At 43.3% G+C, this 22,598-nt stretch overlaps 13 pseudogenes; all 13 read left to right on the top strand.

The window, feature by feature from the left end:
• Positions 1 to 1,084: 1,084 nt before the first annotated feature.
• Positions 1,085 to 1,348, top strand: LOC130285938 (U2 spliceosomal RNA; annotated as a pseudogene).
• A 1,471-nt stretch (positions 1,349 to 2,819) lies between these two features.
• On the top strand, positions 2,820 to 3,083 carry LOC130285937 (U2 spliceosomal RNA; annotated as a pseudogene).
• A 1,460-nt stretch (positions 3,084 to 4,543) lies between these two features.
• Positions 4,544 to 4,808, top strand: LOC130287876 (U2 spliceosomal RNA; annotated as a pseudogene).
• A 1,472-nt stretch (positions 4,809 to 6,280) lies between these two features.
• LOC130287613 (U2 spliceosomal RNA) lies at positions 6,281 to 6,544 on the top strand (annotated as a pseudogene).
• A 1,476-nt stretch (positions 6,545 to 8,020) lies between these two features.
• Positions 8,021 to 8,284, top strand: LOC130287694 (U2 spliceosomal RNA; annotated as a pseudogene).
• A 1,443-nt stretch (positions 8,285 to 9,727) lies between these two features.
• On the top strand, positions 9,728 to 9,991 carry LOC130285936 (U2 spliceosomal RNA; annotated as a pseudogene).
• Positions 9,992 to 11,466: 1,475 nt separating this feature from the next.
• LOC130287874 (U2 spliceosomal RNA) lies at positions 11,467 to 11,731 on the top strand (annotated as a pseudogene).
• A 1,481-nt stretch (positions 11,732 to 13,212) lies between these two features.
• On the top strand, positions 13,213 to 13,477 carry LOC130288659 (U2 spliceosomal RNA; annotated as a pseudogene).
• Positions 13,478 to 14,966: 1,489 nt separating this feature from the next.
• LOC130285934 (U2 spliceosomal RNA) lies at positions 14,967 to 15,230 on the top strand (annotated as a pseudogene).
• Positions 15,231 to 16,709: 1,479 nt separating this feature from the next.
• LOC130287873 (U2 spliceosomal RNA) lies at positions 16,710 to 16,974 on the top strand (annotated as a pseudogene).
• Positions 16,975 to 18,453: 1,479 nt separating this feature from the next.
• On the top strand, positions 18,454 to 18,717 carry LOC130289297 (U2 spliceosomal RNA; annotated as a pseudogene).
• A 1,485-nt stretch (positions 18,718 to 20,202) lies between these two features.
• On the top strand, positions 20,203 to 20,467 carry LOC130287872 (U2 spliceosomal RNA; annotated as a pseudogene).
• Positions 20,468 to 21,940: 1,473 nt separating this feature from the next.
• On the top strand, positions 21,941 to 22,205 carry LOC130287871 (U2 spliceosomal RNA; annotated as a pseudogene).
• Positions 22,206 to 22,598: the final 393 nt, after the last annotated feature.

Here is a 22,598-nt window from a genome sequence, read left to right as displayed (position 1 = left end):
GTTTTTAGAAACTGCTGCTCACAACCAATGTTGCAATGGAGTGTCTCCATCTGCTGGTGGTATTGGAAAGGCATTAGTGCTATGACAGGGTCTGAAGAAGAAGAAGAAGAAGAAGAAGAAGAAGAAGACGGAAAAAAATATATATAAAAAGAAAAAGAGAGAGAGAGAGAGAGACTGACTTAGTGAGCGAGTGAGTGAGAGAGTGAGAGTGAGTGAGAGTGAATGAGTGAGTGAGTGATTGAGTGAGTGAGTGAGTGAGTGAGTGAGAACAAATGAGTTAAAGCAAGTGAGTGAGAGAGATCGAATGAATGAAAGTCTGAATGACAGAAAGAAAAAAGGATGAAGAAAGAAGCATGAAGAAAAAAAAATGTATATGGAGTTGCTGACATGAGTGCAATCTACAAAGCCGTTGAGGCTGATCCTCATGGGAGGATTATTGCACCAGGACCCTTAGCACTTTTAAAATGCCATTCAATGCCACGGGCTAGATGTAAACTGCAGATGACCATGTTGTGGTAGTTACCATGGATACCCAAGTGATGTGTGAGCTAACACATAGGCCCAACAGATTCCAAGAAGGCCAGAATCACCAGCGGCACCACCATCGATTGTCAGGTCACCCGGATTCAGCAAATACCAGAGTCCAAAATGATGCAGGTTTATACTGTTAATTTTCAGTTTATCGTTACAGTTGGTGTTATTCCATGTCGGAAGGGACGCAGCTACAGCCAGTGGGGTAACTAGAGACAGGCAGGCAGCTATGTGCAACAAAGGTAGGCGTGTTGTTTTCATATGCAGATCTGAAATATTGTCTTATATGCAAGAGGAGGAGTGATGGGGGTTCAGGCAAAAGCCAGGCTATGGATTGCATTGCTAAATGCTCCATCAGAGTGCAATGGTCGCCTGTCCTTTTTTTAAGTGATGATGTGGGTTTAGCCTGTGCTGTATGTATGTATGGGTGGCTGACTGCCACCCACCCAGAAAGTGTATGGGAGGCTGGTTGGCTGCCAGCCTTCCTTCCATTCCTATGAGTAATGTGAGTGCTCATGAAGGGGACATGGTTGGGTCCACCCCTTTCCCGGTTATCCCCTCTAGGCCTTTTGGCTTAGATCAAGTGTAAAAAAAGAAAGGATCTTGCGACAGATCGCATCCTGAGGCACGTTTTTTTTTGTGTGAATACTTGCACTTGGGTGACTTGTGAGCACATACTGATACATACGTTCCCTATCTGGGGACCATAAATTAAATGGATTTTTGAGAAAGGGAGCTGATTTGGAAGCTTGCTTCTGTCGCCCTATGCATTGACCCGATGTGGCAGTATCTTCGGGTAGTGAACAGTGCACCACCCCATTCCAGTGTTACACAAGAAAGATTCTCATTTAATCCTCCGTGGGTGAGAATTTGAGTTTGAGAATTGGAGACCAAAATGATGAGTTGCACTGACTGGTTTATGAACGTCTATTCATTTAGCGTTTTAATGACCATGTTTGCACACTGATTGGTGTAAAAAAATAAAATAAAACTAAATAATAATAATCTAGCACACCTGTGCAGGTTTGACATGACATGACAGGTAGCTGTCTTGTGGGTGGTGCTGAATCCTGTTAAATGACATGAGGGTCTCATGCCTATACACAAGGGTGTGTCATTGCTGTTGCTTGACCATGCATTGGTTTCTGTGGTCAGTGAATGATAAAAACAAAATTTACCATCCATTGATGGATGGGAAATCCGCCATGAGGCATTTGTTTTTAGAAACTGCTGCTCACAACCAATGTTGCAATGGAGTGTCTCCATCTGATGGTGGTATTGGAAAGGCATTAGTGCTATGACAGGGTCTGAAGAAGAAGAAGAAGAAGAAGAAGAAGACGGAAAAAAATATATATAAAAAGAAAAAGAGAGAGAGAGAGAGACTGACTTAGTGAGCGAGTGAGTGAGAGAGTGAGAGTGAGTGAGAGTGAATGAGTGAGTGAGTGATTGAGTGAGTGAGTGAGTGAGTGAGAACAAATGAGTTAAAGCAAGTGAGTGAGAGAGATCGAATGAATGAAAGTCTGAATGACAGAAAGAAAAAAGGATGAAGAAAGAAGCATGAAGAAAAAAAAATGTATATGGAGTTGCTGACATGAGTGCAATCTACAAAGCCGTTGAGGCTGATCCTCATGGGAGGATTATTGCACCAGGACCCTTAGCACTTTTAAAATGCCATTCAATGCCACGGGCTAGATGTAAACTGCAGATGACCATGTTGTGGTAGTTACCATGGATACCCAAGTGATGTGTGAGCTAACACATAGGCCCAACAGATTCCAAGAAGGCCAGAATCACCAGCGGCACCACCATCGATTGTCAGGTCACCCGGATTCAGCAAATACCAGAGTCCAAAATGATGCAGGTTTATACTGTTAATTTTCAGTTTATCGTTACAGTTGGTGTTATTCCATGTCGGAAGGGACGCAGCTACAGCCAGTGGGGTAACTAGAGACAGGCAGGCAGCTATGTGCAACAAAGGTAGGCGTGTTGTTTTCATATGCAGATCTGAAATATTGTCTTATATGCAAGAGGAGGAGTGATGGGGGTTCAGGCAAAAGCCAGGCTATGGATTGCATTGCTAAATGCTCCATCAGAGTGCAATGGTCGCCTGTCCTTTTTTTAAGTGATGATGTGGGTTTAGCCTGTGCTGTATGTATGTATGGGTGGCTGACTGCCACCCACCCAGAAAGTGTATGGGAGGCTGGTTGGCTGCCAGCCTTCCTTCCATTCCTATGAGTAATGTGAGTGCTCATGAAGGGGACATGGTTGGGTCCACCCCTTTCCCGGTTATCCCCTCTAGGCCTTTTGGCTTAGATCAAGTGTAAAAAAAGAAAGGATCTTGCGACAGATCGCATCCTGAGGCACGTTTTTTTTTGTGTGAATACTTGCACTTGGGTGACTTGTGAGCACATACTGATACATACGTTCCCTATCTGGGGACCATAAATTAAATGGATTTTTGAGAAAGGGAGCTGATTTGGAAGCTTGCTTCTGTCGCCCTATGCATTGACCCGATGTGGCAGTATCTTCGGGTAGTGAACAGTGCACCACCCCATTCCAGTGTTAAACAAGAAAGATTCTCATTTAATCCTCCGTGGGTGAGAATTTGAGTTTGAGAATTGGAGACCAAAATGATGAGTTGCACTGACTGGTTTATGAACGTCTATTCATTTAGCGTTTTAATGACCATGTTTGCACACTGATTGGTGTAAAAAAATAAAACTAAATAATAATAATCTAGCACACCTGTGCAGGTTTGACATGACATGACAGGTAGCTGTCTTGTGGGTGGTGCTGAATCCTGTTAAATGACATGAGGGTCTCATGCCTATACACAAGGGTGTGTCATTGCTGTTGCTTGACCATGCATTGGTTTCTGTGGTCAGTGAATGATAAAAACAAAATTTACCATCCATTGATGGATGGGAAATCCGCCATGAGGCATTTGTTTTTAGAAACTGCTGCTCACAACCAATGTTGCAATGGAGTGTCTCCATCTGCTGGTGGTATTGGAAAGGCATTAGTGCTATGACAGGGTCTGAAGAAGAAGAAGAAGAAGAAGAAGAAGACGGAAAAAAATATATATAAAAAGAAAAAGAGAGAGAGAGAGACTGACTTAGTGAGCGAGTGAGTGAGAGAGTGAGAGTGAGTGAGAGTGAATGAGTGAGTGAGTGATTGAGTGAGTGAGTGAGTGAGAACAAATGAGTTAAAGCAAGTGAGTGAGAGAGATCGAATGAATGAAAGTCTGAATGACAGAAAGAAAAAAGGATGAAGAAAGAAGCATGAAGAAAAAAAAATGTATATGGAGTTGCTGACATGAGTGCAATCTACAAAGCCGTTGAGGCTGATCCTCATGGGAGGATTATTGCACCAGGACCCTTAGCACTTTTAAAATGCCATTCAATGCCACGGGCTAGATGTAAACTGCAGATGACCATGTTGTGGTAGTTACCATGGATACCCAAGTGATGTGTGAGCTAACACATAGGCCCAACAGATTCCAAGAAGGCCAGAATCACCAGCGGCACCACCATCGATTGTCAGGTCACCCGGATTCAGCAAATACCAGAGTCCAAAATGATGCAGGTTTATACTGTTAATTTTCAGTTTATCGTTACAGTTGGTGTTATTCCATGTCGGAAGGGACGCAGCTACAGCCAGTGGGGTAACTAGAGACAGGCAGGCAGCTATGTGCAACAAAGGTAGGCGTGTTGTTTTCATATGCAGATCTGAAATATTGTCTTATATGCAAGAGGAGGAGTGATGGGGGTTCAGGCAAAAGCCAGGCTATGGATTGCATTGCTAAATGCTCCATCAGAGTGCAATGGTCGCCTGTCCTTTTTTTAAGTGATGATGTGGGTTTAGCCTGTGCTGTATGTATGTATGGGTGGCTGACTGCCACCCACCCAGAAAGTGTATGGGAGGCTGGTTGGCTGCCAGCCTTCCTTCCATTCCTATGAGTAATGTGAGTGCTCATGAAGGGGACATGGTTGGGTCCACCCCTTTCCCGGTTATCCCCTCTAGGCCTTTTGGCTTAGATCAAGTGTAAAAAAAGAAAGGATCTTGCGACAGATCGCATCCTGAGGCACGTTTTTTTTTTGTGTGAATACTTGCACTTGGGTGACTTGTGAGCACATACTGATACATACGTTCCCTATCTGGGGACCATAAATTAAATGGATTTTTGAGAAAGGGAGCTGATTTGGAAGCTTGCTTCTGTCGCCCTATGCATTGACCCGATGTGGCAGTATCTTCGGGTAGTGAACAGTGCACCACCCCATTCCAGTGTTAAACAAGAAAGATTCTCATTTAATCCTCCGTGGGTGAGAATTTGAGTTTGAGAATTGGAGACCAAAATGATGAGTTGCACTGACTGGTTTATGAACGTCTATTCATTTAGCGTTTTAATGACCATGTTTGCACACTGATTGGTGTAAAAAAATAAAATAAAACTAAATAATAATAATCTAGCACACCTGTGCAGGTTTGACATGACATGACAGGTAGCTGTCTTGTGGGTGGTGCTGAATCCTGTTAAATGACATGAGGGTCTCATGCCTATACACAAGGGTGTGTCATTGCTGTTGCTTGACCATGCATTGGTTTCTGTGGTCAGTGAATGATAAAAACAAAATTTACCATCCATTGATGGATGGGAAATCCGCCATGAGGCATTTGTTTTTAGAAACTGCTGCTCACAACCAATGTTGCAATGGAGTGTCTCCATCTGCTGGTGGTATTGGAAAGGCATTAGTGCTATGACAGGGTCTGAAGAAGAAGAAGAAGAAGAAGAAGAAGAAGACGGAAAAAAATATATATAAAAAGAAAAAGAGAGAGAGAGAGAGAGACTGACTTAGTGAGCGAGTGAGTGAGAGAGTGAGAGTGAGTGAGAGTGAATGAGTGAGTGAGTGATTGAGTGAGTGAGTGAGTGAGAACAAATGAGTTAAAGCAAGTGAGTGAGAGAGATCGAATGAATGAAAGTCTGAATGACAGAAAGAAAAAAGGATGAAGAAAGAAGCATGAAGAAAAAAAAATGTATATGGAGTTGCTGACATGATTGCAATCTACAAAGCCGTTGAGGCTGATCCTCATGGGAGGATTATTGCACCAGGACCCTTAGCACTTTTAAAATGCCATTCAATGCCACGGGCTAGATGTAAACTGCAGATGACCATGTTGTGGTAGTTACCATGGATACCCAAGTGATGTGTGAGCTAACACATAGGCCCAACAGATTCCAAGAAGGCCAGAATCACCAGCGGCACCACCATCGATTGTCAGGTCACCCGGATTCAGCAAATACCAGAGTCCAAAATGATGCAGGTTTATACTGTTAATTTTCAGTTTATCGTTACAGTTGGTGTTATTCCATGTCGGAAGGGACGCAGCTACAGCCAGTGGGGTAACTAGAGACAGGCAGGCAGCTATGTGAAACAAAGGTAGGTGTGTTGTTTTCATATGCAGATCTGAAATATTGTCTTATATGCAAGAGGAGGAGTGATGGGGGTTCAGGCAAAAGCCAGGCTATGGATTGCATTGCTAAATGCTCCATCAGAGTGCAATGGTCGCCTGTCCTTTTTTTAAGTGATGATGTGGGTTTAGCCTGTGCTGTATGTATGTATGGGTGGCTGACTGCCACCCACCCAGAAAGTGTATGGGAGGCTGGTTGGCTGCCAGCCTTCCTTCCATTCCTATGAGTAATGTGAGTGCTCATGAAGGGGACATGGTTGGGTCCACCCCTTTCCCGGTTATCCCCTCTAGGCCTTTTGGCTTAGATCAAGTGTAAAAAAAGAAAGGATCTTGCGACAGATCACATCCTGAGGCACGTTTTTTTTTGTGTGAATACTTGCACTTGGGTGACTTGTGAGCACATACTGATACATACGTTCCCTATCTGGGGACCATAAATTAAATGGATTTTTGAGAAAGGGAGCTGATTTGGAAGCTTGCTTCTGTCGCCCTATGCATTGACCCGATGTGGCAGTATCTTCGGGTAGTGAACAGTGCACCACCCCATTCCAGTGTTAAACAAGAAAGATTCTCATTTAATCCTCCGTGGGTGAGAATTTGAGTTTGAGAATTGGAGACCAAAATGATGAGTTGCACTGACTGGTTTATGAACGTCTATTCATTTAGCGTTTTAATGACCATGTTTGCACACTGATTGGTGTAAAAAAATAAAATAAAACTAAATAATAATAATCTAGCACACCTGTGCAGGTTTGACATGACATGACAGGTAGCTGTCTTGTGGGTGGTGCTGAATCCTGTTAAATGACATGAGGGTCTCATGCCTATACACAAGGGTGTGTCATTGCTGTTGCTTGACCATGCATTGGTTTCTGTGGTCAGTGAATGATAAAAACAAAATTTACCATCCATTGATGGATGGGAAATCCGCCATGAGGCATTTGTTTTTAGAAACTGCTGCTCACAACCAATGTTGCAATGGAGTGTCTCCATCTGCTGGTGGTATTGGAAAGGCATTAGTGCTATGACAGGGTCTGAAGAAGAAGAAGAAGAAGAAGAAGAAGAAGACGGAAAAAAATATATATAAAAAGAAAAAGAGAGAGAGAGAGAGAGACTGACTTAGTGAGCGAGTGAGTGAGAGAGTGAGAGTGAGTGAGAGTGAATGAGTGAGTGAGTGATTGAGTGAGTGAGTGAGTGAGTGAGAACAAATGAGTTAAAGCAAGTGAGTGAGAGAGATCGAATGAATGAAAGTCTGAATGACAGAAAGAAAAAAGGATGAAGAAAGAAGCATGAAGAAAAAAAAATGTATATGGAGTTGCTGACATGAGTGCAATCTACAAAGCCGTTGAGGCTGATCCTCATGGGAGGATTATTGCACCAGGACCCTTAGCACTTTTAAAATGCCATTCAATGCCACGGGCTAGATGTAAACTGCAGATGACCATGTTGTGGTAGTTACCATGGATACCCAAGTGATGTGTGAGCTAACACATAGGCCCAACAGATTCCAAGAAGGCCAGAATCACCAGCGGCACCACCATCGATTGTCAGGTCACCCGGATTCAGCAAATACCAGAGTCCAAAATGATGCAGGTTTATACTGTTAATTTTCAGTTTATCGTTACAGTTGGTGTTATTCCATGTCGGAAGGGACGCAGCTACAGCCAGTGGGGTAACTAGAGACAGGCAGGCAGCTATGTGCAACAAAGGTAGGCGTGTTGTTTTCATATGCAGATCTGAAATATTGTCTTATATGCAAGAGGAGGAGTGATGGGGGTTCAGGCAAAAGCCAGGCTATGGATTGCATTGCTAAATGCTCCATCAGAGTGCAATGGTCGCCTGTCCTTTTTTTAAGTGATGATGTGGGTTTAGCCTGTGCTGTATGTATGTATGGGTGGCTGACTGCCACCCACCCAGAAAGTGTATGGGAGGCTGGTTGGCTGCCAGCCTTCCTTCCATTCCTATGAGTAATGTGAGTGCTCATGAAGGGGACATGGTTGGGTCCACCCCTTTCCCGGTTATCCCCTCTAGGCCTTTTGGCTTAGATCAAGTGTAAAAAAAGAAAGGATCTTGCGACAGATCGCATCCTGAGGCACGGTTTTTTTTGTGTGAATACTTGCACTTGGGTGACTTGTGAGCACATACTGATACATACGTTCCCTATCTGGGGACCATAAATTAAATGGATTTTTGAGAAAGGGAGCTGATTTGGAAGCTTGCTTCTGTCGCCCTATGCATTGACCCGATGTGGCAGTATCTTCGGGTAGTGAACAGTGCACCACCCCATTCCAGTGTTAAACAAGAAAGATTCTCATTTAATCCTCCGTGGGTGAGAATTTGAGTTTGAGAATTGGAGACCAAAATGATGAGTTGCACTGACTGGTTTATGAACGTCTATTCATTTAGCGTTTTAATGACCATGTTTGCACACTGATTGGTGTAAAAAAATAAAATAAAACTAAATAATAATAATCTAGCACACCTGTGCAGGTTTGACATGACATGACAGGTAGCTGTCTTGTGGGTGGTGCTGAATCCTGTTAAATGACATGAGGGTCTCATGCCTATACACAAGGGTGTGTCATTGCTGTTGCTTGACCATGCATTGGTTTCTGTGGTCAGTGAATGATAAAAACAAAATTTACCATCCATTGATGGATGGGAAATCCGCCATGAGGCATTTGTTTTTAGAAACTGCTGCTCACAACCAATGTTGCAATGGAGTGTCTCCATCTGCTGGTGGTATTGGAAAGGCATTAGTGCTATGACAGGGTCTGAAGAAGAAGAAGAAGAAGAAGAAGACGGAAAAAAATATATATAAAAAGAAAAAGAGAGAGAGAGAGAGAGACTGACTTAGTGAGCGAGTGAGTGAGAGAGTGAGAGTGAGTGAGAGTGAATGAGTGAGTGAGTGATTGAGTGAGTGAGTGAGTGAGTGAGAACAAATGAGTTAAAGCAAGTGAGTGAGAGAGATCGAATGAATGAAAGTCTGAATGACAGAAAGAAAAAAGGATGAAGAAAGAAGCATGAAGAAAAAAAAATGTATATGGAGTTGCTGACATGAGTGCAATCTACAAAGCCGTTGAGGCTGATCCTCATGGGAGGATTATTGCACCAGGACCCTTAGCACTTTTAAAATGCCATTCAATGCCACGGGCTAGATGTAAACTGCAGATGACCATGTTGTGGTAGTTACCATGGATACCCAAGTGATGTGTGAGCTAACACATAGGCCCAACAGATTCCAAGAAGGCCAGAATCACCAGCGGCACCACCATCGATTGTCAGGTCAACCGGATTCAGCAAATACCAGAGTCCAAAATGATGCAGGTTTATACTGTTAATTTTCAGTTTATCGTTACAGTTGGTGTTATTCCATGTCGGAAGGGACGCAGCTACAGCCAGTGGGGTAACTAGAGACAGGCAGGCAGCTATGTGCAACAAAGGTAGGCGTGTTGTTTTCATATGCAGATCTGAAATATTGTCTTATATGCAAGAGCCAGGCTATGGATTGCATTGCTAAATGCTCCATCAGAGTGCAATGGTCGCCTGTCCTTTTTTTAAGTGATGATGTGGGTTTAGCCTGTGCTGTATGTATGTATGGGTGGCTGACTGCCACCCACCCAGAAAGTGTATGGGAGGCTGGTTGGCTGCCAGCCTTCCTTCCATTCCTATGAGTAATGTGAGTGCTCATGAAGGGGACATGGTTGGGTCCACCCCTTTCCCGGTTATCCCCTCTAGGCCTTTTGGCTTAGATCAAGTGTAAAAAAAGAAAGGATCTTGCGACAGATCGCATCCTGAGGCACGTTTTTTTTTGTGTGAATACTTGCACTTGGGTGACTTGTGAGCACATACTGATACATACGTTCCCTATCTGGGGACCATAAATTAAATGGATTTTTGAGAAAGGGAGCTGATTTGGAAGCTTGCTTCTGTCGCCCTATGCATTGACCCGATGTGGCAGTATCTTCGGGTAGTGAACAGTGCACCACCCCATTCCAGTGTTAAACAAGAAAGATTCTCATTTAATCCTCCGTGGGTGAGAATTTGAGTTTGAGAATTGGAGACCAAAATGATGAGTTGCACTGACTGGTTTATGAACGTCTATTCATTTAGCGTTTTAATGACCATGTTTGCACACTGATTGGTGTAAAAAAATAAAATAAAACTAAATAATAATAATCTAGCACACCTGTGCAGGTTTGACATGACATGACAGGTAGCTGTCTTGTGGGTGGTGCTGAATCCTGTTAAATGACATGAGGGTCTCATGCCTATACACAAGGGTGTGTCATTGCTGTTGCTTGACCATGCATTGGTTTCTGTGGTCAGTGAATGATAAAAACAAAATTTACCATCCATTGATGGATGGGAAATCCGCCATGAGGCATTTGTTTTTAGAAACTGCTGCTCACAACCAATGTTGCAATGGAGTGTCTCCATCTGCTGGTGGTATTGGAAAGGCATTAGTGCTATGACAGGGTCTGAAGAAGAAGAAGAAGAAGAAGAAGAAGAAGAAGACGGAAAAAAATATATATAAAAAGAAAAAGAGAGAGAGAGAGAGAGACTGACTTAGTGAGCGAGTGAGTGAGAGAGTGAGAGTGAGTGAGAGTGAATGAGTGAGTGAGTGATTGAGTGAGTGAGTGAGTGAGAACAAATGAGTTAAAGCAAGTGAGTGAGAGAGATCGAATGAATGAAAGTCTGAATGACAGAAAGAAAAAAGGATGAAGAAAGAAGCATGAAGAAAAAAAAATGTATATGGAGTTGCTGACATGAGTGCAATCTACAAAGCCGTTGAGGCTGATCCTCATGGGAGGATTATTGCACCAGGACCCTTAGCACTTTTAAAATGCCATTCAATGCCACGGGCTAGATGTAAACTGCAGATGACCATGTTGTGGTAGTTACCATGGATACCCAAGTGATGTGTGAGCTAACACATAGGCCCAACAGATTCCAAGAAGGCCAGAATCACCAGCGGCACCACCATCGATTGTCAGGTCACCCGGATTCAGCAAATACCAGAGTCCAAAATGATGCAGGTTTATACTGTTAATTTTCAGTTTATCGTTACAGTTGGTGTTATTCCATGTCGGAAGGGACGCAGCTACAGCCAGTGGGGTAACTAGAGACAGGCAGGCAGCTATGTGCAACAAAGGTAGGCGTGTTGTTTTCATATGCAGATCTGAAATATTGTCTTATATGCAAGAGGAGGAGTGATGGGGGTTCAGGCAAAAGCCAGGCTATGGATTGCATTGCTAAATGCTCCATCAGAGTGCAATGGTCGCCTGTCCTTTTTTTAAGTGATGATGTGGGTTTAGCCTGTGCTGTATGTATGTATGGGTGGCTGACTGCCACCCACCCAGAAAGTGTATGGGAGGCTGGTTGGCTGCCAGCCTTCCTTCCATTCCTATGAGTAATGTGAGTGCTCATGAAGGGGACATGGTTGGGTCCACCCCTTTCCCGGTTATCCCCTCTAGGCCTTTTGGCTTAGATCAAGTGTAAAAAAAGAAAGGATCTTGCGACAGATCGCATCCTGAGGCACGTTTTTTTTTTGTGTGAATACTTGCACTTGGGTGACTTGTGAGCACATACTGATACATACGTTCCCTATCTGGGGACCATAAATTAAATGGATTTTTGAGAAAGGGAGCTGATTTGGAAGCTTGCTTCTGTCGCCCTATGCATTGACCCGATGTGGCAGTATCTTCGGGTAGTGAACAGTGCACCACCCCATTCCAGTGTTAAACAAGAAAGATTCTCATTTAATCCTCCGTGGGTGAGAATTTGAGTTTGAGAATTGGAGACCAAAATGATGAGTTGCACTGACTGGTTTATGAACGTCTATTCATTTAGCGTTTTAATGACCATGTTTGCACACTGATTGGTGTAAAAAAATAAAATAAAACTAAATAATAATAATCTAGCACACCTGTGCAGGTTTGACATGACATGACAGGTAGCTGTCTTGTGGGTGGTGCTGAATCCTGTTAAATGACATGAGGGTCTCATGCCTATACACAAGGGTGTGTCATTGCTGTTGCTTGACCATGCATTGGTTTCTGTGGTCAGTGAATGATAAAAACAAAATTTACCATCCATTGATGGATGGGAAATCCGCCATGAGGCATTTGTTTTTAGAAACTGCTGCTCACAACCAATGTTGCAATGGAGTGTCTCCATCTGCTGGTGGTATTGGAAAGGCATTAGTGCTATGACAGGGTCTGAAGAAGAAGAAGAAGAAGAAGAAGAAGAAGAAGAAGAAGACGGAAAAAAATATATATAAAAAGAAAAAGAGAGAGAGAGAGACTGACTTAGTGAGCGAGTGAGTGAGAGAGTGAGAGTGAGTGAGAGTGAATGAGTGAGTGAGTGATTGAGTGAGTGAGTGAGTGAGTGAGAACAAATGAGTTAAAGCAAGTGAGTGAGAGAGATCGAATGAATGAAAGTCTGAATGACAGAAAGAAAAAAGGATGAAGAAAGAAGCATGAAGAAAAAAAAATGTATATGGAGTTGCTGACATGAGTGCAATCTACAAAGCCGTTGAGGCTGATCCTCATGGGAGGATTATTGCACCAGGACCCTTAGCACTTTTAAAATGCCATTCAATGCCACGGGCTAGATGTAAACTGCAGATGACCATGTTGTGGTAGTTACCATGGATACCCAAGTGATGTGTGAGCTAACACATAGGCCCAACAGATTCCAAGAAGGCCAGAATCACCAGCGGCACCACCATCGATTGTCAGGTCACCCGGATTCAGCAAATACCAGAGTCCAAAATGATGCAGGTTTATACTGTTAATTTTCAGTTTATCGTTACAGTTGGTGTTATTCCATGTCGGAAGGGACGCAGCTACAGCCAGTGGGGTAACTAGAGACAGGCAGGCAGCTATGTGCAACAAAGGTAGGCGTGTTGTTTTCATATGCAGATCTGAAATATTGTCTTATATGCAAGAGGAGGAGTGATGGGGGTTCAGGCAAAAGCCAGGCTATGGATTGCATTGCTAAATGCTCCATCAGAGTGCAATGGTCGCCTGTCCTTTTTTTAAGTGATGATGTGGGTTTAGCCTGTGCTGTATGTATGTATGGGTGGCTGACTGCCACCCACCCAGAAAGTGTATGGGAGGCTGGTTGGCTGCCAGCCTTCCTTCCATTCCTATGAGTAATGTGAGTGCTCATGAAGGGGACATGGTTGGGTCCACCCCTTTCCCGGTTATCCCCTCTAGGCCTTTTGGCTTAGATCAAGTGTAAAAAAAGAAAGGATCTTGCGACAGATCGCATCCTGAGGCACGTTTTTTTTTTGTGTGAATACTTGCACTTGGGTGACTTGTGAGCACATACTGATACATGCGTTCCCTATCTGGGGACCATAAATTAAATGGATTTTTGAGAAAGGGAGCTGATTTGGAAGCTTGCTTCTGTCGCCCTATGCATTGACCCGATGTGGCAGTATCTTCGGGTAGTGAACAGTGCACCACCCCATTCCAGTGTTAAACAAGAAAGATTCTCATTTAATCCTCCGTGGGTGAGAATTTGAGTTTGAGAATTGGAGACCAAAATGATGAGTTGCACTGACTGGTTTATGAACGTCTATTCATTTAGCGTTTTAATGACCATGTTTGCACACTGATTGGTGTAAAAAAATAAAATAAAACTAAATAATAATAATCTAGCACACCTGTGCAGGTTTGACATGACATGACAGGTAGCTGTCTTGTGGGTGGTGCTGAATCCTGTTAAATGACATGAGGGTCTCATGCCTATACACAAGGGTGTGTCATTGCTGTTGCTTGACCATGCATTGGTTTCTGTGGTCAGTGAATGATAAAAACAAAATTTACCATCCATTGATGGATGGGAAATCCGCCATGAGGCATTTGTTTTTAGAAACTGCTGCTCACAACCAATGTTGCAATGGAGTGTCTCCATCTGCTGGTGGTATTGGAAAGGCATTAGTGCTATGACAGGGTCTGAAGAAGAAGAAGAAGAAGAAGAAGAAGAAGAAGAAGAAGACGGAAAAAAATATATATAAAAAGAAAAAGAGAGAGAGAGAGAGAGACTGACTTAGTGAGCGAGTGAGTGAGAGAGTGAGAGTGAGTGAGAGTGAATGAGTGAGTGAGTGATTGAGTGAGTGAGTGAGTGAGTGAGTGAGAACAAATGAGTTAAAGCAAGTGAGTGAGAGAGATCGAATGAATGAAAGTCTGAATGACAGAAAGAAAAAAGGATGAAGAAAGAAGCATGAAGAAAAAAAAATGTATATGGAGTTGCTGACATGAGTGCAATCTACAAAGCCGTTGAGGCTGATCCTCATGGGAGGATTATTGCACCAGGACCCTTAGCACTTTTAAAATGCCATTCAATGCCACGGGCTAGATGTAAACTGCAGATGACCATGTTGTGGTAGTTACCATGGATACCCAAGTGATGTGTGAGCTAACACATAGGCCCAACAGATTCCAAGAAGGCCAGAATCACCAGCGGCACCACCATCGATTGTCAGGTCACCCGGATTCAGCAAATACCAGAGTCCAAAATGATGCAGGTTTATACTGTTAATTTTCAGTTTATCGTTACAGTTGGTGTTATTCCATGTCGGAAGGGACGCAGCTACAGCCAGTGGGGTAACTAGAGACAGGCAGGCAGCTATGTGCAACAAAGGTAGGCGTGTTGTTTTCATATGCAGATCTGAAATATTGTCTTATATGCAAGAGGAGGAGTGATGGGGGTTCAGGCAAAAGCCAGGCTATGGATTGCATTGCTAAATGCTCCATCAGAGTGCAATGGTCGCCTGTCCTTTTTTTAAGTGATGATGTGGGTTTAGCCTGTGCTGTATGTATGTATGGGTGGCTGACTGCCACCCACCCAGAAAGTGTATGGGAGGCTGGTTGGCTGCCAGCCTTCCTTCCATTCCTATGAGTAATGTGAGTGCTCATGAAGGGGACATGGTTGGGTCCACCCCTTTCCCGGTTATCCCCTCTAGGCCTTTTGGCTTAGATCAAGTGTAAAAAAAGAAAGGATCTTGCGACAGATCGCATCCTGAGGCACGTTTTTTTTTGTGTGAATACTTGCACTTGGGTGACTTGTGAGCACATACTGATACATACGTTCCCTATCTGGGGACCATAAATTAAATGGATTTTTGAGAAAGGGAGCTGATTTGGAAGCTTGCTTCTGTCGCCCTATGCATTGACCCGATGTGGCAGTATCTTCGGGTAGTGAACAGTGCACCACCCCATTCCAGTGTTAAACAAGAAAGATTCTCATTTAATCCTCCGTGGGTGAGAATTTGAGTTTGAGAATTGGAGACCAAAATGATGAGTTGCACTGACTGGTTTATGAACGTCTATTCATTTAGCGTTTTAATGACCATGTTTGCACACTGATTGGTGTAAAAAAATAAAATAAAACTAAATAATAATAATCTAGCACACCTGTGCAGGTTTGACATGACATGACAGGTAGCTGTCTTGTGGGTGGTGCTGAATCCTGTTAAATGACATGAGGGTCTCATGCCTATACACAAGGGTGTGTCATTGCTGTTGCTTGACCATGCATTGGTTTCTGTGGTCAGTGAATGATAAAAACAAAATTTACCATCCATTGATGGATGGGAAATCCGCCATGAGGCATTTGTTTTTAGAAACTGCTGCTCACAACCAATGTTGCAATGGAGTGTCTCCATCTGCTGGTGGTATTGGAAAGGCATTAGTGCTATGACAGGGTCTGAAGAAGAAGAAGAAGAAGAAGAAGAAGAAGAAGACGGAAAAAAATATATATAAAAAGAAAAAGAGAGAGAGAGAGAGAGACTGACTTAGTGAGCGAGTGAGTGAGAGAGTGAGAGTGAGTGAGAGTGAATGAGTGAGTGAGTGATTGAGTGAGTGAGTGAGTGAGTGAGAACAAATGAGTTAAAGCAAGTGAGTGAGAGAGATCGAATGAATGAAAGTCTGAATGACAGAAAGAAAAAAGGATGAAGAAAGAAGCATGAAGAAAAAAAAATGTATATGGAGTTGCTGACATGAGTGCAATCTACAAAGCCGTTGAGGCTGATCCTCATGGGAGGATTATTGCACCAGGACCCTTAGCACTTTTAAAATGCCATTCAATGCCACGGGCTAGATGTAAACTGCAGATGACCATGTTGTGGTAGTTACCATGGATACCCAAGTGATGTGTGAGCTAACACATAGGCCCAACAGATTCCAAGAAGGCCAGAATCACCAGCGGCACCACCATCGATTGTCAGGTCACTCGGATTCAGCAAATACCAGAGTCCAAAATGATGCAGGTTTATACTGTTAATTTTCAGTTTATCGTTACAGTTGGTGTTATTCCATGTCGGAAGGGACGCAGCTACAGCCAGTGGGGTAACTAGAGACAGGCAGGCAGCTATGTGCAACAAAGGTAGGCGTGTTGTTTTCATATGCAGATCTGAAATATTGTCTTATATGCAAGAGGAGGAGTGATGGGGGTTCAGGCAAAAGCCAGGCTATGGATTGCATTGCTAAATGCTCCATCAGAGTGCAATGGTCGCCTGTCCTTTTTTTAAGTGATGATGTGGGTTTAGCCTGTGCTGTATGTATGTATGGGTGGCTGACTGCCACCCACCCAGAAAGTGTATGGGAGGCTGGTTGGCTGCCAGCCTTCCTTCCATTCCTATGAGTAATGTGAGTGCTCATGAAGGGGACATGGTTGGGTCCACCCCTTTCCCGGTTATCCCCTCTAGGCCTTTTGGCTTAGATCAAGTGTAAAAAAAGAAAGGATCTTGCGACAGATCGCATCCTGAGGCACGTTTTTTTTTTGTGTGAATACTTGCACTTGGGTGACTTGTGAGCACATACTGATACATACGTTCCCTATCTGGGGACCATAAATTAAATGGATTTTTGAGAAAGGGAGCTGATTTGGAAGCTTGCTTCTGTCGCCCTATGCATTGACCCGATGTGGCAGTATCTTCGGGTAGTGAACAGTGCACCACCCCATTCCAGTGTTAAACAAGAAAGATTCTCATTTAATCCTCCGTGGGTGAGAATTTGAGTTTGAGAATTGGAGACCAAAATGATGAGTTGCACTGACTGGTTTATGAACGTCTATTCATTTAGCGTTTTAATGACCATGTTTGCACACTGATTGGTGTAAAAAAATAAAATAAAACTAAATAATAATAATCTAGCACACCTGTGCAGGTTTGACATGACATGACAGGTAGCTGTCTTGTGGGTGGTGCTGAATCCTGTTAAATGACATGAGGGTCTCATGCCTATACACAAGGGTGTGTCATTGCTGTTGCTTGACCATGCATTGGTTTCTGTGGTCAGTGAATGATAAAAACAAAATTTACCATCCATTGATGGATGGGAAATCCGCCATGAGGCATTTGTTTTTAGAAACTGCTGCTCACAACCAATGTTGCAATGGAGTGTCTCCATCTGCTGGTGGTATTGGAAAGGCATTAGTGCTATGACAGGGTCTGAAGAAGAAGAAGAAGAAGAAGAAGAAGAAGAAGACGGAAAAAAATATATATAAAAAGAAAAAGAGAGAGAGAGAGAGAGACTGACTTAGTGAGCGAGTGAGTGAGAGAGTGAGAGTGAGTGAGAGTGAATGAGTGAGTGAGTGATTGAGTGAGTGAGTGAGTGAGTGAGAACAAATGAGTTAAAGCAAGTGAGTGAGAGAGATCGAATGAATGAAAGTCTGAATGACAGAAAGAAAAAAGGATGAAGAAAGAAGCATGAAGAAAAAAAAATGTATATGGAGTTGCTGACATGAGTGCAATCTACAAAGCCGTTGAGGCTGATCCTCATGGGAGGATTATTGCACCAGGACCCTTAGCACTTTTAAAATGCCATTCAATGCCACGGGCTAGATGTAAACTGCAGATGACCATGTTGTGGTAGTTACCATGGATACCCAAGTGATGTGTGAGCTAACACATAGGCCCAACAGATTCCAAGAAGGCCAGAATCACCAGCGGCACCACCATCGATTGTCAGGTCACCCGGATTCAGCAAATACCAGAGTCCAAAATGATGCAGGTTTATACTGTTAATTTTCAGTTTATCGTTACAGTTGGTGTTATTCCATGTCGGAAGGGACGCAGCTACAGCCAGTGGGGTAACTAGAGACAGGCAGGCAGCTATGTGCAACAAAGGTAGGCGTGTTGTTTTCATATGCAGATCTGAAATATTGTCTTATATGCAAGAGGAGGAGTGATGGGGGTTCAGGCAAAAGCCAGGCTATGGATTGCATTGCTAAATGCTCCATCAGAGTGCAATGGTCGCCTGTCCTTTTTTTAAGTGATGATGTGGGTTTAGCCTGTGCTGTATGTATGTATGGGTGGCTGACTGCCACCCACCCAGAAAGTGTATGGGAGGCTGGTTGGCTGCCAGCCTTCCTTCCATTCCTATGAGTAATGTGAGTGCTCATGAAGGGGACATGGTTGGGTCCACCCCTTTCCCGGTTATCCCCTCTAGGCCTTTTGGCTTAGATCAAGTGTAAAAAAAGAAAGGATCTTGCGACAGATCGCATCCTGAGGCACGTTTTTTTTTGTGTGAATACTTGCACTTGGGTGACTTGTGAGCACATACTGATACATACTTTCCCTATCTGGGGACCATAAATTAAATGGATTTTTGAGAAAGGGAGCTGATTTGGAAGCTTGCTTCTGTCGCCCTATGCATTGACCCGATGTGGCAGTATCTTCGGGTAGTGAACAGTGCACCACCCCATTCCAGTGTTAAACAAGAAAGATTCTCATTTAATCCTCCGTGGGTGAGAATTTGAGTTTGAGAATTGGAGACCAAAATGATGAGTTGCACTGACTGGTTTATGAACGTCTATTCATTTAGCGTTTTAATGACCATGTTTGCACACTGATTGGTGTAAAAAAATAAAATAAAACTAAATAATAATAATCTAGCACACCTGTGCAGGTTTGACATGACATGACAGGTAGCTGTCTTGTGGGTGGTGCTGAATCCTGTTAAATGACATGAGGGTCTCATGCCTATACACAAGGGTGTGTCATTGCTGTTGCTTGACCATGCATTGGTTTCTGTGGTCAGTGAATGATAAAAACAAAATTTACCATCCATTGATGGATGGGAAATCCGCCATGAGGCATTTGTTTTTAGAAACTGCTGCTCACAACCAATGTTGCAATGGAGTGTCTCCATCTGCTGGTGGTATTGGAAAGGCATTAGTGCTATGACAGGGTCTGAAGAAGAAGAAGAAGAAGAAGAAGAAGAAGAAGAAGAAGACGGAAAAAAATATATATAAAAAGAAAAAGAGAGAGAGAGAGAGAGACTGACTTAGTGAGCGAGTGAGTGAGAGAGTGAGAGTGAGTGAGAGTGAATGAGTGAGTGAGTGATTGAGTGAGTGAGTGAGTGAGTGAGAACAAATGAGTTAAAGCAAGTGAGTGAGAGAGATCGAATGAATGAAAGTCTGAATGACAGAAAGAAAAAAGGATGAAGAAAGAAGCATGAAGAAAAAAAAATGTATATGGAGTTGCTGACATGAGTGCAATCTACAAAGCCGTTGAGGCTGATCCTCATGGGAGGATTATTGCACCAGGACCCTTAGCACTTTTAAAATGCCATTCAATGCCACGGGCTAGATGTAAACTGCAGATGACCATGTTGTGGTAGTTACCATGGATACCCAAGTGATGTGTGAGCTAACACATAGGCCCAACAGATTCCAAGAAGGCCAGAATCACCAGCGGCACCACCATCGATTGTCAGGTCACCCGGATTCAGCAAATACCAGAGTCCAAAATGATGCAGGTTTATACTGTTAATTTTCAGTTTATCGTTACAGTTGGTGTTATTCCATGTCGGAAGGGACGCAGCTACAGCCAGTGGGGTAACTAGAGACAGGCAGGCAGCTATGTGCAACAAAGGTAGGCGTGTTGTTTTCATATGCAGATCTGAAATATTGTCTTATATGCAAGAGGAGGAGTGATGGGGGTTCAGGCAAAAGCCAGGCTATGGATTGCATTGCTAAATGCTCCATCAGAGTGCAATGGTCGCCTGTCCTTTTTTTAAGTGATGATGTGGGTTTAGCCTGTGCTGTATGTATGTATGGGTGGCTGACTGCCACCCACCCAGAAAGTGTATGGGAGGCTGGTTGGCTGCCAGCCTTCCTTCCATTCCTATGAGTAATGTGAGTGCTCATGAAGGGGACATGGTTGGGTCCACCCCTTTCCCGGTTATCCCCTCTAGGCCTTTTGGCTTAGATCAAGTGTAAAAAAAGAAAGGATCTTGCGACAGATCGCATCCTGAGGCACGTTTTTTTTTTGTGTGAATACTTGCACTTGGGTGACTTGTGAGCACATACTGATACATACGTTCCCTATCTGGGGACCATAAATTAAATGGATTTTTGAGAAAGGGAGCTGATTTGGAAGCTTGCTTCTGTCGCCCTATGCATTGACCCGATGTGGCAGTATCTTCGGGTAGTGAACAGTGCACCACCCCATTCCAGTGTTAAACAAGAAAGATTCTCATTTAATCCTCCGTGGGTGAGAATTTGAGTTTGAGAATTGGAGACCAAAATGATGAGTTGCACTGACTGGTTTATGAACGTCTATTCATTTAGCGTTTTAATGACCATGTTTGCACACTGATTGGTGTAAAAAAATAAAATAAAACTAAATAATAATAATCTAGCACACCTGTGCAGGTTTGACATGACATGACAGGTAGCTGTCTTGTGGGTGGTGCTGAATCCTGTTAAATGACATGAGGGTCTCATGCCTATACACAAGGGTGTGTCATTGCTGTTGCTTGACCATGCATTGGTTTCTGTGGTCAGTGAATGATAAAAACAAAATTTACCATCCATTGATGGATGGGAAATCCGCCATGAGGCATTTGTTTTTAGAAACTGCTGCTCACAACCAATGTTGCAATGGAGTGTCTCCATCTGCTGGTGGTATTGGAAAGGCATTAGTGCTATGACAGGGTCTGAAGAAGAAGAAGAAGAAGAAGAAGAAGAAGAAGACGGAAAAAAATATATATAAAAAGAAAAAGAGAGAGAGAGAGAGACTGACTTAGTGAGCGAGTGAGTGAGAGAGTGAGAGTGAGTGAGAGTGAATGAGTGAGTGAGTGATTGAGTGAGTGAGTGAGTGAGAACAAATGAGTTAAAGCAAGTGAGTGAGAGAGATCGAATGAATGAAAGTCTGAATGACAGAAAGAAAAAAGGATGAAGAAAGAAGCATGAAGAAAAAAAAATGTATATGGAGTTGCTGACATGAGTGCAATCTACAAAGCCGTTGAGGCTGATCCTCATGGGAGGATTATTGCACCAGGACCCTTAGCACTTTTAAAATGCCATTCAATGCCACGGGCTAGATGTAAACTGCAGATGACCATGTTGTGGTAGTTACCATGGATACCCAAGTGATGTGTGAGCTAACACATAGGCCCAACAGATTCCAAGAAGGCCAGAATCACCAGCGGCACCACCATCGATTGTCAGGTCACCCGGATTCAGCAAATACCAGAGTCCAAAATGATGCAGGTTTATACTGTTAATTTTCAGTTTATCGTTACAGTTGGTGTTATTCCATGTCGGAAGGGACGCAGCTACAGCCAGTGGGGTAACTAGAGACAGGCAGGCAGCTATGTGCAACAAAGGTAGGCGTGTTGTTTTCATATGCAGATCTGAAATATTGTCTTATATGCAAGAGGAGGAGTGATGGGGGTTCAGGCAAAAGCCAGGCTATGGATTGCATTGCTAAATGCTCCATCAGAGTGCAATGGTCGCCTGTCCTTTTTTTAAGTGATGATGTGGGTTTAGCCTGTGCTGTATGTATGTATGGGTGGCTGACTGCCACCCACCCAGAAAGTGTATGGGAGGCTGGTTGGCTGCCAGCCTTCCTTCCATTCCTATGAGTAATGTGAGTGCTCATGAAGGGGACATGGTTGGGTCCACCCCTTTCCCGGTTATCCCCTCTAGGCCTTTTGGCTTAGATCAAGTGTAAAAAAAGAAAGGATCTTGCGACAGATCGCATCCTGAGGCACGTTTTTTTTTTGTGTGAATACTTGCACTTGGGTGACTTGTGAGCACATACTGATACATACGTTCCCTATCTGGGGACCATAAATTAAATGGATTTTTGAGAAAGGGAGCTGATTTGGAAGCTTGCTTCTGTCGCCCTATGCATTGACCCGATGTGGCAGTATCTTCGGGTAGTGAACAGTGCACCACCCCATTCCAGTGTTAAACAAGAAAGATTCTCATTTAATCCTCCGTGGGTGAGAATTTGAGTTTGAGAATTGGAGACCAAAATGATGAGTTGCACTGACTGGTTTATGAACGTCTATTCATTTAGCGTTTTAATGACCATGTTTGCACACTGATTGGTGTAAAAAAATAAAATAAAACTAAATAATAATAATCTAGCACACCTGTGCAGGTTTGACATGACATGACAGGTAGCTGTCTTGTGGGTGGTGCTGAATCCTGTTAAATGACATGAGGGTCTCATGCCTATACACAAGGGTGTGTCATTGCTGTTGCTTGACCATGCATTGGTTTCTGTGGTCAGTGAATGATAAAAACAAAATTTACCATCCATTGATGGATGGGAAATCCGCCATGAG

Source organism: Hyla sarda, chromosome 8 (assembly GCF_029499605.1).
Source record: "Hyla sarda isolate aHylSar1 chromosome 8, aHylSar1.hap1, whole genome shotgun sequence".
NCBI classification, from domain to species: Eukaryota; Metazoa; Chordata; class Amphibia; order Anura; family Hylidae; genus Hyla; species Hyla sarda.
Note: the sequence above shows the minus strand (reverse complement) of the source record. Positions and strands in the feature narration are given on the sequence as shown.